At 45.4% G+C, this 14,678-nt stretch overlaps 1 protein-coding gene and 1 long non-coding RNA gene across 8 annotated transcripts in view; one reads left to right on the forward strand and one right to left on the reverse strand.

Annotated features, from left to right (window-relative positions):
- The window catches only part of LOC119249240 (uncharacterized), a 153,207-nt gene extending 142,888 nt beyond the window's left edge, over positions 1-10,319 (reverse strand). Inside the window, exons 1-3 of one of the 4 annotated variants that reach the window (XR_005126114.2) lie at positions 10,198-10,319; positions 9,496-9,604; positions 3,279-3,390 (exon numbers count right to left, since the gene is read on the reverse strand). This is a non-coding gene — a long non-coding RNA (uncharacterized LOC119249240). The other 3 variants (XR_008552480.1, XR_005126112.2, XR_005126113.2) reach the window with 3 other exon arrangements.
- Positions 10,320-10,354: 35 nt separating this feature from the next.
- CDH8 (cadherin 8) overlaps positions 10,355-14,678 on the forward strand; it is a 376,083-nt gene continuing 371,759 nt past the window's right edge. The window contains exon 1 of one of the 4 annotated variants that reach the window (XM_054697070.1): positions 10,355-11,009. The gene's annotated coding sequence lies outside the window, so the exon portion shown is untranslated. The remainder of the gene's footprint in view (positions 11,010-14,678) is intronic. The other 3 variants (XM_054697071.1, XM_054697072.1, XM_054697073.1) reach the window with 3 other exon arrangements.

The following is a 14,678-nucleotide window of genomic DNA, read 5'->3' on the forward strand; positions in this document are numbered from 1 at the left end:
ATTGTGTCAGTTGGAAGAATTTTTAAATTTTTTTCAGTCTTTCAGCCTTTTAGTCTGTTATCCTCACTGTTCTATTTCTGCTCTAGAAGCTTCGGTTTCCTGGTTTTGTTTCTTTTTGCTTTGTTTTGTATCCTCTTTTCTCCCTCTCTCTTTTCCAGTAAATCTGTTATCTACGCTGAGCTCCCCATACCAATCTGCTGGGCCATCTGATTTTTCTAACTCCAAATCTGGGTCTATTTCTAGCTAACTGTTGACAATAATACCATAGTTATCTTTGTACTCATATTCACTTGTTCATTATCATAAATAAGACAATTCTTGAACATTGATTATACACCAAGTTTTGGGCTAGTTGGGGGATACACAGAGACAATACAGCCTCTGCTTTTGAGAAGCTCAGGATCAATCTACTGAGGGAATAAAATGATAGGACAGGGGTCTCCCTGGAAGGATCTCTTTCCTGGTCATCTGCTCTTTTAAGGTAGGTATGGGTGGACTTGCCTAAAACAGACATGTATACTGAAAAGTAGTTATTTTTTCTTTCATTGTGGTGCAGAGTAATCCCGGGGGAAAGGGAATCCCCAGGTTCCCTGCCCCACCCTAAGGAAGCTGGAGCTGAGCAGTGAGGAGAGTCTAGAAAGATGAGAGATAAAACCTGGCTGAGGAGAAGCTGAGAGATGGAGAAGGAAGACTAGAGGAGGCACATGGAGCAAAGAGACATGGAAAGAAGCTGCATTTGCTTCTCAACCTTGGACATGTCCCAGGGACTTGGGGGACATGGGAGGAGGCACTTAAAAGAGAGAGATGTGGGTGGGAGACCATGAGGAGATTGACAATGGCAGCCTTTACCTTGACTTGTGTTTTGATTTTTCTCTTTTCCTTCAGACTCCTTGGCCCCTTCTGCCCCTTTCCTGTGGGTCCCCACTAGAAGGTGTCTTTGACTTGTGGCAGGCTTTTGGTACTCAGTAGTTCCACTTTGGGCCAACCGTATTTGGCTGGGCATGCACCCATGAAGGGATGGATAACTTTGGGTGTTTCATGTGGAACGTCTTTCTATCATACACTAATTGTACTAAAGTTTCTTTCCATTGAAGGTCTTATGTTCTAAGACCTTAGTACTAATGAAGCCTGGTGACCTGGGATAAGCAGCCTGGGGACCTCAGTAAAAATCTTTTGCACAGTTTCTGGTATGCAACTCAGTCCCTGAAAGGAATCTTGGACCATATACCGCCATGAGGCAGGATGGACCTGAGGGGTGGGTCCCATGACTACTGACCCTTTACTCACTCCTCGGTATGCAACCATACGACTCACCTTTTGGTATGTAGCCACGTCCTATCTGACCATGTACAGCTGCCAATGCAAACCCACCTGGAACCTTGTAGAAACGAAGTGTAGGGCCTCCCTGGTGGCACAGCGGTTGAACGCTTGTTTGCGAAGCTGCTCGCAGCCTCTGCAGTGCCCGTTCAATCCCCAGCCACTGGGTGAGGGTCCCACATGGCGCGCAGACCTCTCCTGCCACCCACTGCTCCCCTCAGCAGTGTATTTCATCAGTCTGTCTATTCTGTTCCCCGCTCTGACTCTGGTGAATTCTCTCACCCTCCCGCGCTTCTGACTGTACCAGTGCTCGTATAAATAAATAAATAAATCTAAAAAAAAACAAAGAAAAAAAGAAACTGAAAGTGTATATAAGCCCCTGACTTCCCACAGATGGGGCTCAGCCTTGGAATATGAATTGCTCAGTCAGCAGTGGTGCATTAAACCTGCTTCTTGTTAGCCCCGGTGTCCACATTTCCTTTGGGCCGTATAACACTAACTTATTGTGCTAAATTTCTTTCCACTGAAGGTCTCATGTACCAGAGTATGTTTTGTCTTGATGAGGCAGATGGCAGAACCTATACAGAGCTGGCCGGGTTTGGGGGTTCCTAGGTATCCCTCATCCTGCCTGGTAACAATTGCACCAAGAGTACAACCCTGTGAGTTAAAAATTCCATAAGGCAGACACTATTTTATATACAAAGGCAAATGAGACTCAGAGGTTAAAAAACTGGTTAGCCAACTAGCTAACTAGGATCAGAAACCAGATCTATAGGATTGCAAATGCCCTTCTCTTTCTTGGAGGTCTCATGCCTCTTAAACTCCAAAGAGAGTTAACATTTTCAAAGAGCTGAAATGAGTACAGGCAGACTGTTAGAAACAGGGCTCCCCAAATCCCCAAGTCAATCTGTCCTTTTATCAAGCTGAGTAAGAAGCAATTGGTTGCATTCAGGGTGCCCCCCAACCCAATTAAAAATCGAATTATCAGAACATCAACACAACACCACAATGCTGAAACAATGAGCTAAAGCTGGTTCTGGAAAACCAGACCAGGTAACTTGGGAAACTCAGTGGGCCTCAGTAACCAGGGAAACCCCATGAGCTCCAGTTAATCACCAGAGACACACGTAGAGACACCTAAGTGTCGAAACCCTCTACTCCTTGCCCACTAAACCTATATAAACTCCTGCTTTTTAGCCCTGCAGCAGTGACTCATTCAGGACTCCTCTCTGCCCAGAGAGCTTTCTGGCCCTTTCTCATATCTATCAAAAAGTCTCTTGCTTTGCTGCATAACTCTGCTTTCAATGTTAAATTCTTTCCCAAGACAAGAACTAAAAGGAGGCCTAGGGCCCACGGGCCTGATACAGTTTGACTGGTGCGTTTAGGACAAAATAAATTGTGCTATGAAGTGAGACTGGAGAGAGGAACAGAAGCTTAAGTGGGATTTAGAGAAGTAAAAAATGTTCCCTTCACAGTGTCTTCATCTAAAAAACTCAAGTTTTTTAAGAAAGTAAATTATATATATAAAAATATATGTCAATCCCTGTAATGCCTAGCAAGACATTAAATACTCAATAGTACGAATACCAACTATTACAGTTAATACCACTTACTAGCACTTTCTAGTCCAGAAAAGTGATTGTATACCTGGTATAATAATGGGGTGGGGGGGGTAGGGGAGGTAGAACCCAGTGAAAAATAAGGTGTTTCTTGCTAAGACAAGATGATGTGGGAGAAAGAGAACATAAAGATATAAAAAAGAATGAGGATAAATTCATTGTGTCATTCCGGCAAGTCACATGTGTGTGCTTTTCTCTGCTTTTGGAGAATGCATGAGTCAGCTCCCCACATCTCCATTTGAAATAAGTTGTTTCTGCTTGGGGTTCCTACCAGAAGACAGAGAGCATAGAAAGTCTCAGGGTACATCTGAACAAATGAGAGCACAATTATTATTTACTCACATTGTCGTCTTCTTCTGATTCTCCAATAATCCTCCCTCCAAATATCTGCAGCACACAAGATCTGCTTCGAAGGAACCTCTGGGACTGCATTAGTGAGCCAAACTCCAGGGTGCTGAAATAATTCAACCAGACAAGACATATTACTAGACTGAGCAGATACTAGGGGAAGGGAGTAAATGTACTCTCACCAGAAAATGAAAGTGGTCTTTTTCCAGACATCATTAATTTGGATCTGAGTTCCTACACTACATTTGATTTATTTTTCTTCACCAATCTCTAACTCCCTATCTTGAATATTCAGGTTATTAGTTAAATGATTTTTTTTTTCCCTTCTGGGCCATATGTGACACCCTGCCATATCTTTTAAACACCAATGACCTAGGATCTGGTCTTGGTTTTATCAAGTTATGTAACCTTAGGCTCAGAAGTTAAAAGCTTTACCCAATTCTTTTCCTATAAAATGAAGCGGTTGAACCAGAGGATTCCCTAAGGGTCCTTCCTATTGGTTCTAAAAGCCTGTAAGGTTGTAAGATGGAGGAAACAATTTACCGTCTCACCTCACACTATTGCAAGGATGAAGTAAGTCAGTTAATGTGCTTGGGAAAACATCAAGGGGTAAACAAATCTAAATAGTAATAGCAGAAGAATACCTTCACCTGGGCTCCAGTGCCAAGGTAACAACTTTGCTTGCCATGGGGATCATTCTTCTCAGCTGAATAAAATTTGTTGCATCTAAAGCACCTTTTTTTTTTTTTACAAATCATGTATTTTGAGAGCTTGCTTTAGTTGGCTAACCATGGAATCTAGGATTTATATTTACAAAACTACATGCAATGAAAAATTCTGATGTGGGGAGGGAAACAATATAAAGCTTAATTTATTTTGTATGTAGCAATTTTTATTAAAGATTTATTTATTCATACAAAAACTGGGGTACAGGCAAGAGGAGCGGGAGGGCAAGAGAATTCACCAGAGACAGAGCAGGGAGCAGAACAGGCAGATGACTGAAAATTTGTTTAAAATTGTATTATGAATTACTAATTAGTATTTTAATCTTGAGAGGTAGTATTAGACTATTTTTGTATTGTAAAACCTGGGTTTATATATTGCACTCTTTACCTTATTAAGTGAGTGACCTTGAGCAAGTCACTTTACCAGATCTCAATTTATCATTTTAAAGGATACTAATCATACCCTTTCCAGACATCCTGCCTTAACACTTAAGGAGAAATTGAATGTAAAGAATCTCATGGAATATTATATAATTTTACCTTGCTTCCCTCTTTCTTTACCCCTTAAAGTATTATAGCCATTAGGGTGGAGGTATCTGACGCGTCTCAAAAGTTGATTTTAAGACACTTCACCTTTATGAAAGATCTATCAATACATTGGCACTTGTTTTCGTGACCAAAAGAAATCAGAAGAGGATTTTCACTTTTAGGTCTCCCTTGAAAGTCCACTTTTGCAGCATCCTTTATCGAGGAAGTGTGTACCACAAGCAGTGAGAGAAACACTCAAATTTTCCCATATAAATTCATGGTAATTTTGTCTTCATTTTTACACCATTTTGACTACAAGCAGGAACATTCTACTTTCAGATAGTGGGGAAACTTGTATTAGTTCAACTCAATGCTACAAAATAATCACATTGCTATTAAAAAAAAAATCTGAGTGTTTAGTAACCAACCATCTGAATGGATGCCAATGCACAAGTTTATTTACAGGTATCTGCTTCTCTCTCAGAGACTAAGTGTTTAGTGGGTGGTGTTTGGGTGAGTCAAATTTACCTTCTGTTATTGTTAGCTTGTTTTAAAATTTAGGGAGATGTGCCCAAATATATGTCTTGTAGGAATTTTGCCTATTTTGTTATATTTATTTGCAAAACCAGATACATTTTTCTTCTCCAAATATTCTTTCCTGTTTCCCACCATTCCAAGTCTGTTGAGCAAATCCACTATTTACAATAGAGTTGTTCTAATGACATGTTTATGAAAAAAAATGGATCCTGATCACAGTTTCCCTCTGGACTACCAAAGAGAATTCAAAACGCTGTTAGTAGATGGAAGATGAAAGCCAGATTCAACTGTATATCAAATTGTATCTGAGGAACTCAAATTGTTTTATAAACCTCAATTAGGCCTCATACCACCCCCCTGAGGCAAGAAAGAAGAATTATGCACTTTTATGGAGACAAAAACTTAAAACCCATGGAGAGGTTAATCAATTTGCATCAGATGTCATATAGCTGGTCTGCAGTGAGTAAGGAACAAAACAGAATTTCTTCCTAGGGAGCAACTTACCTTCTTTTATATGCCTGATTACTAGAGTGTATGAAAGTTCTAGAAAATTATGATGAATGTTTAATAGAAACCCTTGAGAAAGGATTAGCATTCGTTTCCCAGTTTAGTCAAGGATTGATTTGTTTTTCATGCAAAAACAACAGCACCTTTTTTTGTTTTGCCAAACACTTAGGCGGAAATGACCCCTTTGAGGAAGAAGGAAAAGCAGAGCAATTCAGGAATTAGGATAGCAATTGGTAGAATATTTCTTTTTGTCTTTCTCCTTTCTACCGCCTTCTATATAGCAACCTGCTCAGATATTGCACGCTAGAGGGCACTTGAGGTAGAAGGAAAAAAAGCCTCCACATACACTCTAACAGGACCAGTTGCTTATGCAGACAGGAGCCGGCAACCTAAATGCAGTGCCCCATTTTCCAAACAGCAGCAGCTTTAATAAACGAACAAACAAAACTATTTGTTCACAGCATTATGCTGCTTTGACTAATAAAGAAATTCTGTTCACTGTCTCAGTAATGCAGTTTCCTTTCAACTTCTTAGTGCATTTGTCGAATGAATAGCTAGACTTCTTTTCTCTAATAACCAACTGGATAACAACTAAGAAGTAGAAATTCCATTTTAGGTATAATAAAAAATGCTGCCCTTTTTTATCCCTGCACATCTGTATTCCTCTATCTATATTCAATGATACACTGGCATAAGCATGAAAATTCCTGATAATGGGAACATTTTAAGAGTTAAGGTCAATTCTATTTAATTATGTTTTAATATTGAAGACAATCTGATATACCAAATTAGTAGCGCTTCAGTGGGGGCAGAAGGAAAGGATTCCCTGCTTCTCTTTTTCAACACAACGGGAGCTATTTTTAGTTTTCCCTGATGGCTCCCTTGTCTAACAAGAGGGGTCCTGGATCTTGATCTGGTTACCATTCTCTTTCAGAAAAAAAGGTGACAACAAAAACAAATGAAAATTCTAAGTGCATAGTCCACAAAACCAGATCTGGCTTATTTGATAGCTTTGTACCAATCCCCTTAAATCTATCTCTTGCCCTCCCTCAGTTTCTGTATTGAAGCTGAATTGGAGCTTATCTCTTTTTTAGCACCTGGGAAGATGGAAGATAATGCCATTCTGAAAACCTTCTCCAAAATGTTCTAAGCACAGATGAGGTTTTCAGAGTGTTTACACCTCCATTTACTGAAAATATAATGGCAAGCTCAAGATTAGTAATTACAGTCAATATTAAGAGATACAGGCCTAATTTCAGGACAGCTAAGCCAGCAGCCAAGAAATACAGAGCATCACAATGCTGAATAGCAAACTCACTGATAATTTTACCCCAAGAATTCATAATCACGTCTAAAGAATTGTTTTGCTTTTAAAATCCCATAATAAACATTAGCAAAGTAACCATATGATATATTTAATATGAATTCACTTTTTTCTAAATTTTGTTAAGATAGGATTCTGTCTTAGGATGTTCCAGGATAAAAAAGTATCAATACCTCACTTTTAAAAAAATTCTCCTCATCTTTATACATATCACCTAAGAATTGCCTAAAGCAGTGATTCTCAAACTCTGGCAATCAATGAAGTTCCCTGGAGCCTTTGTTAAAGATTCAGGTTCCAGAGCCCCACCCTAATTCAAAGCATGTGAATTTGCATTTCTAATAGGTTTCCCCTAGGACAGGGAGGATCTGGGATAAAATGCTCAGTTAGGGCAACACTAGCTGCTCACATTCACATAACTTGAAAACTATTACAACCTTTCATGATTTTAGCAAAGAGGCTAGCTTAAAGCAAACTGTTAAAAAAAAAACAACAACTACCAAATGTATTTCAACATTGACAAACTTCATCAAAGTGCTTTCTTAATGTTCAGTCTTAGGCTTTCTGTTCCAACATTAGAATTAAAAAAAAAAAATCAAAGTTTCTTCTGCCCAATGTCAAAGTTGTTCTATAACTGACACCCACCTCCCAAGACATTTTGGTTTTCAGATTTCCTCATCAGGATACCCTAACAGCAAATGTGAAGGAAGGACACGGTATACCTGGAAAACGGTATATATGAACTGGTGTAACATTTATCTTTTGAATCCCTTCAAATTTCAAAGTTTTTATTTAAAATTTTAAAATATCCCTAGCAGGTGTCACACTGTGGAATCCCTTCATTTGTGGGATTCATGCTCCTCAACCCTATCTTTAGGATAGTCCATGAACTAATCAATCTAAATTTAGCAGCAATCCAATAAACCTGAGAGTTCTTGCTAATCATAACATGGTATACACATGTTTGTTTGTTTTGAGTGGTTTGGGTTTTTTTAGAAAATTTATTTTGGGTTTTGATTAGGCTTAGGAGATGAAAATAAGGTTGCATTTTAATGCAACAAATCATAAATTCCTTTCTGCCATCTCCTGCTCCCACTATAGAAGTTGGAGTTTTTCTAGCTCTCCCACCTCCTTTGCAAGACTCTGCTTCGTGGAAACCAGGATTCCTCATTCTCCAACTACCCAGTCACTTGGGTTACTGTCTTCCTTAGTCGATATTATAACAAAAGTTCCATCCGTAGTGAAAAAGAAAGGTATCTCTTACTACAGAGAGTCTCCCATCTCATTCCACTGCAGTAGACTCCTTTGCAAAACTGCCTGTCACCTAAACCCTGGCTGGAGACACTTTGCTTTAGCCAGCTAGCCAAGGTTATTGTGAATGCAACCCTCCCCTCTTCTTCTCTGATTATACTCCTGCCCTATCAGATATTTCCTTGCCCTTCCTCCTCCACGATGCTCCACAACACAGGCAATTTCAATCACCATTCTAAAAAGCCTATATAGCACAGTCCTCTTCCTGCTGGAAGGCTGTAAGCCGGGAGAGGATGTTGAAAACACTTTCTTAAGGAGTTAGGTTCTCACCACTGTGACATTACACTGCATCCTATTAAGAGTGGGTGGAATTGTTAAAAGAGGCAAATGCCTTGTCTTTCAGCATCCCTGATTATTTTAGAAATATCCTTATAGGGCTTTTAAACATTATCCTAATCCTCTTTCACACTGCTTAATCATCCAGACCTCTCCTAAGAATTAGGAGGAAATTAGTAGGAAATTCCTATGGCAGCGCTTTGAGCTGAGATTAGCAGGTGTGGAGAGCTACCTTGAATTCTAGTTAGTCAAAATTCAATGAAGACAAAGTGTGTAACTGCTCCTAGAGTAAATGCAGACAAGGTGAGTCAAAACACATTCAGTCTAACGCCAGGCACCTCAAGTCACTGGATTCTGACTCTTCACTTTCTCAAATGTTATTTTTCTTTAAGAAAATGAGATCTGAGGATATGGTCTATCGCTACCATTCTGGCTTTCTTTTGAGATGAGTTTGCTATTTGTGACAGTTCCCAGCCTTCAGGAACACTTGACCTTTTCTTGAGTTCTCGGAGGTGTAAGAAGGTACCCAGTGAAAGGTTCAGACCATTTGTTCAAAGTGGAAATGAACGCTTGAAAATTAAGCATAGACCAAGATGTGATGTATTTCACTGTCCACTTGGGACTGCCTGGTCCAGCAGTTATAATTTGATTGAGGTCTGACTGCTGTTCCTTTTTCCAGAACAGAATTACTCAGAAAGCAGACAGTCTGAGAACAGTTACTTAGTGACCCAGAGGAGGGGTATGCGAGGACCTCAAGACCCTCTTCATCTGCCTATGAAATAATTTACAAAGTCTCTTGCCTTGACAGCTAGAATGTGAAGGAGATAATTAGACCCATTGTCAATATTCTTTTCAACATGCCACGAAGGGAAGTTAGATGCAGCGCGAGAGCGCGCGTGCACGCACACACACAGTCAAATCTGCATTATGAGCATATTGTGCTTACTTTCTTATTTTGTTCACTCTGTCTCATTAATGTGAGTCAGGCAGTACAAGCTCTACAGACCTTGAGTCTGGTCCTCTGCACCCTCTCCCCTGCGGCTTCAGCCTCGTCTCCGGGTGGTGCGCCCTCAGAGCTCACTCCTAGTGCACAGGAATGGACTAAGTCGGGCGTCCTGTGGAGGGGAATTCAACAAAAAGTCACGATTAGTTCGTCTCATTTCCCCCCATTTTTACTAAAAGATGGTCACAAGGGCGGCGTGTGTCACCAGTGAGGCTCGCAGCACAAAGGTCGAGAAGAAAACTGGACCTTCTAATTCACGATTCCACCTGGCCGTGGCTCGGCTCAGAACTGGCCATTCTCAAGGTCTAGGGGTGTAGGGGGTGTCTATCAGAGGCCTAGACGGGGCGACCGACGGAGCACCCCTTGGTGGGGTCCGAGGAGCCGCCAGCCCGGTGTCCAAAAGGGATCTGTCTGGAAGCCAGCGCGGCGAGCTAAGCCTCTCCAACTCCTGCACTTATTTCCCAAGCAAGTTCGGCTTTTCTTCCCGCACCGACTTCCTGCGCGCCCCTCGTGGCAGCCCCTCAGTTTTGCTTCACCCCATCTCCCCAAAGGAGTACAAGTCGGGGACGTCCGGCAGGCGCCCCACCCACAGCACCACGACACACCGCCCGTACCCCCGAGCGCCCGAGGAGTAGGGTGGGGGTTCTCACACACACCCCCACTCGGTCCGCCCGGGGCTCAGGGAGGGAAGCTGCCCACGCGCACCGCTCGGCCCGGCCGGGTCTTCTTCCAAGCCCAGAATCCCGCGGTGGGTCCCCGGGAGGCTTCTCCAGCGAAGACGCGCCCCAGGGCGCGGGGAGGACCGGCGCGACCGAGCTGGCGGTGCGTCCTCGGCAGCCTCTGGGCGAGCGCCAGCCTCGGCCCGGGAGCGCGGCCTCCGCGGCCCGCGCGCGCCGCCCCGAAGGGCGCATCTCCACGCCGCGGCCCTGGCGGCGGAGGCGCGCGGGGCGTGCTCGGGCGCGAGGAGCGAAAAGTTGTGCGCCCACTTGGTAGGGGGAGAGCGAGCGAGCCAGCCAGCGCGCGGGAGCGCCGGGGCAGGCGGGGAGGGGGTGGGTGGGGGCCGGCTTGCATGAATTTCCAAGTGGCAGACCTGCCTCTGCGCTCTGCCCAATGAGATCCGTCAGGGGAGGCACCCGGCTCACTTTTCCACATCACTTCACAGTTACATTTGGCAGGCAGGCGGGCTCGCACGCCGGAGCGCTCAGCCCGGAATTAGTGGATTTATTTGGAATCTCCCTGCCTCCTCGCAGCTCGTCCGCGGTGGCCGCTTTGCGCACGGACCGGAGCGCCCACCCGCCCGCTGCACTTTGGGCCGCGGACACCCCGAGCCCAGCGCGCCCGCCCCGCGTCTCCGCGCCGAGCCCCGCAGCTCCGAGAGGCATGAACGGAATCCGGAGGCGCCTGCCCAGCGCGCGGGGACCGGTCGGTGCTCGCCGCCCTCGGGAGCCGACCCCGAGCCCCTCCAGCCATTTGTGAGCTAGGCAGCTGGAAATTCGTCCCCGCGGAGCCCCACGAGAGTAAGTGGACCCCCGACCCCCGTGTGTCCCCTGCCCCGAAGATCCCGTTTCTTGGAGGGACCCCCCTGCTCGTTCAGACACCTGGCGCGCCTCCTTCACCTCTCATGGTGGCTGCAGGTGCCCAGTCCGGCGCTAGACTGAGCTGCGGCTGCTCTCCGTGAAGCCACGGCTGCCGGGGGGCACCTCAGGGTTTTTGCAAACTGCCCTGACCGTGCATCCAGGGAGTCGCGGGCAGCCTGCGCCCCTCCAGTTTTCCTCCCGGTCTCCCTCCTTGCAGCCGCCGGGCGAGCTCGCCGCCTCCCGCTGCAGGCAGGCGCCGCTGCAGCCGCGCGCCTCCACTGCGGGGTCCGTGCGGTGAATGGGAAGCGCCCGCTGCGGGCGGCGAGGAGGCTTCGAGCCCGAGGGGCAGGAGGCGAAAGGGTCGGGGTGCCCGATTGCGGGTTTGCTGCCTCTCCCCCCCCCCCCGAGGAGAGAGAGGGCGACCCCCGCGGCGGGGCTGCGGCCACGACTTGGCAGCGGGAGCCCCAGCGCAAGGCTTTCCCACAAGTGGCTGCTCCAGCCTGGGAGGCGCGGCGCCCGCTGCAAACTTGGGGCTCCCCGGCTGCCTCGCGGCTCTGCGGTCTCCGAGACGCAGCCCGGCACCCAGGCCGGACCCCCCAGGTGGGGTTCACTCCGAACCCGCGAGACTGCTCCCGGAGGCCCCCCGAGCCGGGGACTCCTCGGTACCCCCTCTTTCTGCACCGGCAGAACCCGGCGCTGAGCTGTCACCTCGCTTCTCCCCTTCCACGTACCCCAGTGTGTGTGTGTGGAGGGTGTTTATGGGGGAGACGACCGCGCCCCTCGCAGAGCCGGGGGAGGTGGCTCTCACCTGGCTTCTGCGGGCGCGTAACAGGTTCGTGAGGGACCTGCTCGCGTTCCCCCAGGCTGCAGCCGGGGCTGGAGACCCTGCAAACCCGCCGCCGCCCGTGCTGACGCCAACAGGTATCCACACTGTCCCCCTCCTTTTCCCTCCCCAGAACCAAAGCCTCCCGCCCCCCCCCACCCACCCCAGGTGTGGGAAGCCGTAAAGTTTCCTTTCCCTGGACCCTTCCCCGCGGGCACGCGGCCGGCGGCAGGTCAGAAGCTCGCCTCTTGCCTCCGCGAGCGCGGAGCTGGCAGCTGTTGGCTTGGGTTGCTAAATGTAAGAAATCAAACCACATTAATTGTTTAACGGTGCAAACGCACATTAGTACGTAATGGCAAAGCAGGCTGGCAGCTGCTCACTTCGGCTCCAAGGCAAGGATCGAGCTCATAACCCGGCAAGCGGGAGGGATTAAAAAGGTCCTTTCAACTTTACCACCCGTTCCTGAAGATTCCACAAGAGTTTCCTCTGTGAGAGGCGCGATCCGACAACCCCTCGGAGCGCCCAAGCTGCTAATCAGATCAGCCCCGCGGAGCCGCCGGCCGCCGGCTTTTCCTCCGGCTCCACGGTGCGCGCGGCCGGATGTTGGGGCGCGTGGGGATGCGGGTGCAGGGGCGCGGGAGCGCTGCCCTCTCGCATCCGGCACCTACGCGAAGCAGACAGAAGGGGCTGTGGTTGGGTTGGGGCCGTTTGCAAGCACCGGTCCTCTGGCCAGCATTCCAGACGGCCAGCTCCTTGGTTAAGCACCCTCCCTGGACTGTCACCTCTGGCTTCATTATGGGAGCTTTTCAACTGGAAAACTGTATGTGGGAAAGAGAGATTTAGGTGAGATTCCAGAGTGGGATTTTCCATCCATTCAGCCTCGCCGCTGTACCTCACTGCATGCAAAATGAGCCCTGTCGTTCACGCTAACCACAACTGAAATTTCTGCCTGGCTCTTGTGGTTCTTCAGCTGTGTCCAGTTTTGCAAGAATTTTGTCCTGAGAGTGTGTGTGTGTGTGTGTGTGTGTGTGTGTATGTGGTGTGTGTGTAAGGAAGAGACACAGGGGATTCTTTTACTGAGAGGCCTGATGCTTTTGAAGGATGTTCTCTGCTGGGGTTATATTTTTTTCTCCCCTCAAAGGGAGTTCTCCATAATCATCATGCTTAGACATGTTTTTCCACTTCCCTGAGCTCGGCTCGGTGTCTGAGAGAAATTCGAGGGCTATCCCTCTTATTAAATACTAATAATAATATTCTGTAATTCTGCTTTAGCAGATTTGAAGCTCCTCATTGCATAGTCATTTCATGCTGGAGCAGTTGCAGGATTTTTAAATCATCTTTGATAATTTTTTCCTGGACTCTGAAGAGGGCTTGGAGTTGAGAAAATGTGTTCTGAAAACAGAGAGAGCAGCCTTCTTAGCAACTCCGGGGATAGCTTCATTCAGGGCTGTGCTCATCCTCCTTGTCCTATGCCCCACACCAAGCGGTAGAGTGTCAAGGTATCTTGTGATACCTAATAATCTCTGAAATTTGCTTTGTAATGCTATCATTTAAACTTTTTAGTCTTTCACTTCTGCAACCTTTATCTTGTATTTCCAATAGTTATTTCTGTTAAAGGCAAGTCTTCTGCTTTAATATCTGCAGCCTCTAAAACTCTTTAGACTCCAGATGGGTTCATCTGTACCTCCCAAGACTTGTAATACTTATTTTGGTAATATTTTTGGTGTCCAGCGTATATTTCTTGAGCTCTGGAAGCTGTGAAGGTGTCAGGAATTTACCTGAAGAACAATTTTGTAGCAATAACTCCCTTTGCATATTGTTCACTTATCAACTCTAAACAGGAAGGAAGTCTTTAACCTGAAAAAAGAACTTTGCTTGGTATTAAGTAGAAAGCTAATCAAGGCATTATTCCTCTAAAGTGACCCTTCTTTTAGCACTGAACGTACTTTAAGTAACCAATGGTGGCATGCTGGATGTGAAAAAAAAAAAAATCACCCATAAAACATGCTTAGCAGAATAGAATAGATTACTTGGGTTGGCAAGTGATGCTATTATATGAATATACTCATCATGAATCATTTCAAACTATGCACAGATTTTAGGTCTGATAGTTGGAGAGCAGGACTGTTGAAGCAGACCAAGGGATTTGGCAAGAATGAGGGTATAATGACTCTCCTTAAAAATTTGCACCTGAGGGCTTCGCTGTCCAGGTTTCTTTCATTGTTTATTGGTGAAAAAAAAACAAAAAACTAGCACATATTGAAAAGTTAGACTCCACACTTCAACTATTCAGAAATCCTTACCATTTTAAATAATGTTTTAAAGAAAAATAATGTTCTTTGTTTTTCTACTCAAGGTGGCACACCTTTCAGCTTTATCAGTATACCCATCTGAGAAAATTTTCCATGCAAAGTCAGAAGTTTCTCATGAGTAAAATGAAATTCAATTTTTTTTACAACCATACTTTTCTGATCCATCAGCAAAATGTTGTGTTTGAAAAATTAAGGTACAATCATAATCCAAGTAATTTTTCAATTATAGATGACTTTATGATCCTAAGACTTTATTTTAAAATATGCAGTGGTGCTACTGAGTTCAGTCACTTTATTAGGAAGTTATTCAGAGAAGCAGTAAACAAATGCAGTTTTCTCTGTTTTCAGCATGGTTGGTATTCACATCTGAAATGGCAAACTGCCTGTTTAGGAAAAGGTTCCTAACTTTGTGTAGTACATAATTGTCATTTGGGTAGAATTAAAACAAGGCAAAGTCTCTTTGCTCTCTGTTAC

Source organism: Talpa occidentalis, unplaced genomic scaffold, assembly GCF_014898055.3.
Source record: "Talpa occidentalis isolate TD23 unplaced genomic scaffold, MPIMG_talOcc4v2.1 talOcc4.17, whole genome shotgun sequence".
Classification (NCBI taxonomy): Eukaryota; Metazoa; Chordata; class Mammalia; order Eulipotyphla; family Talpidae; genus Talpa; species Talpa occidentalis.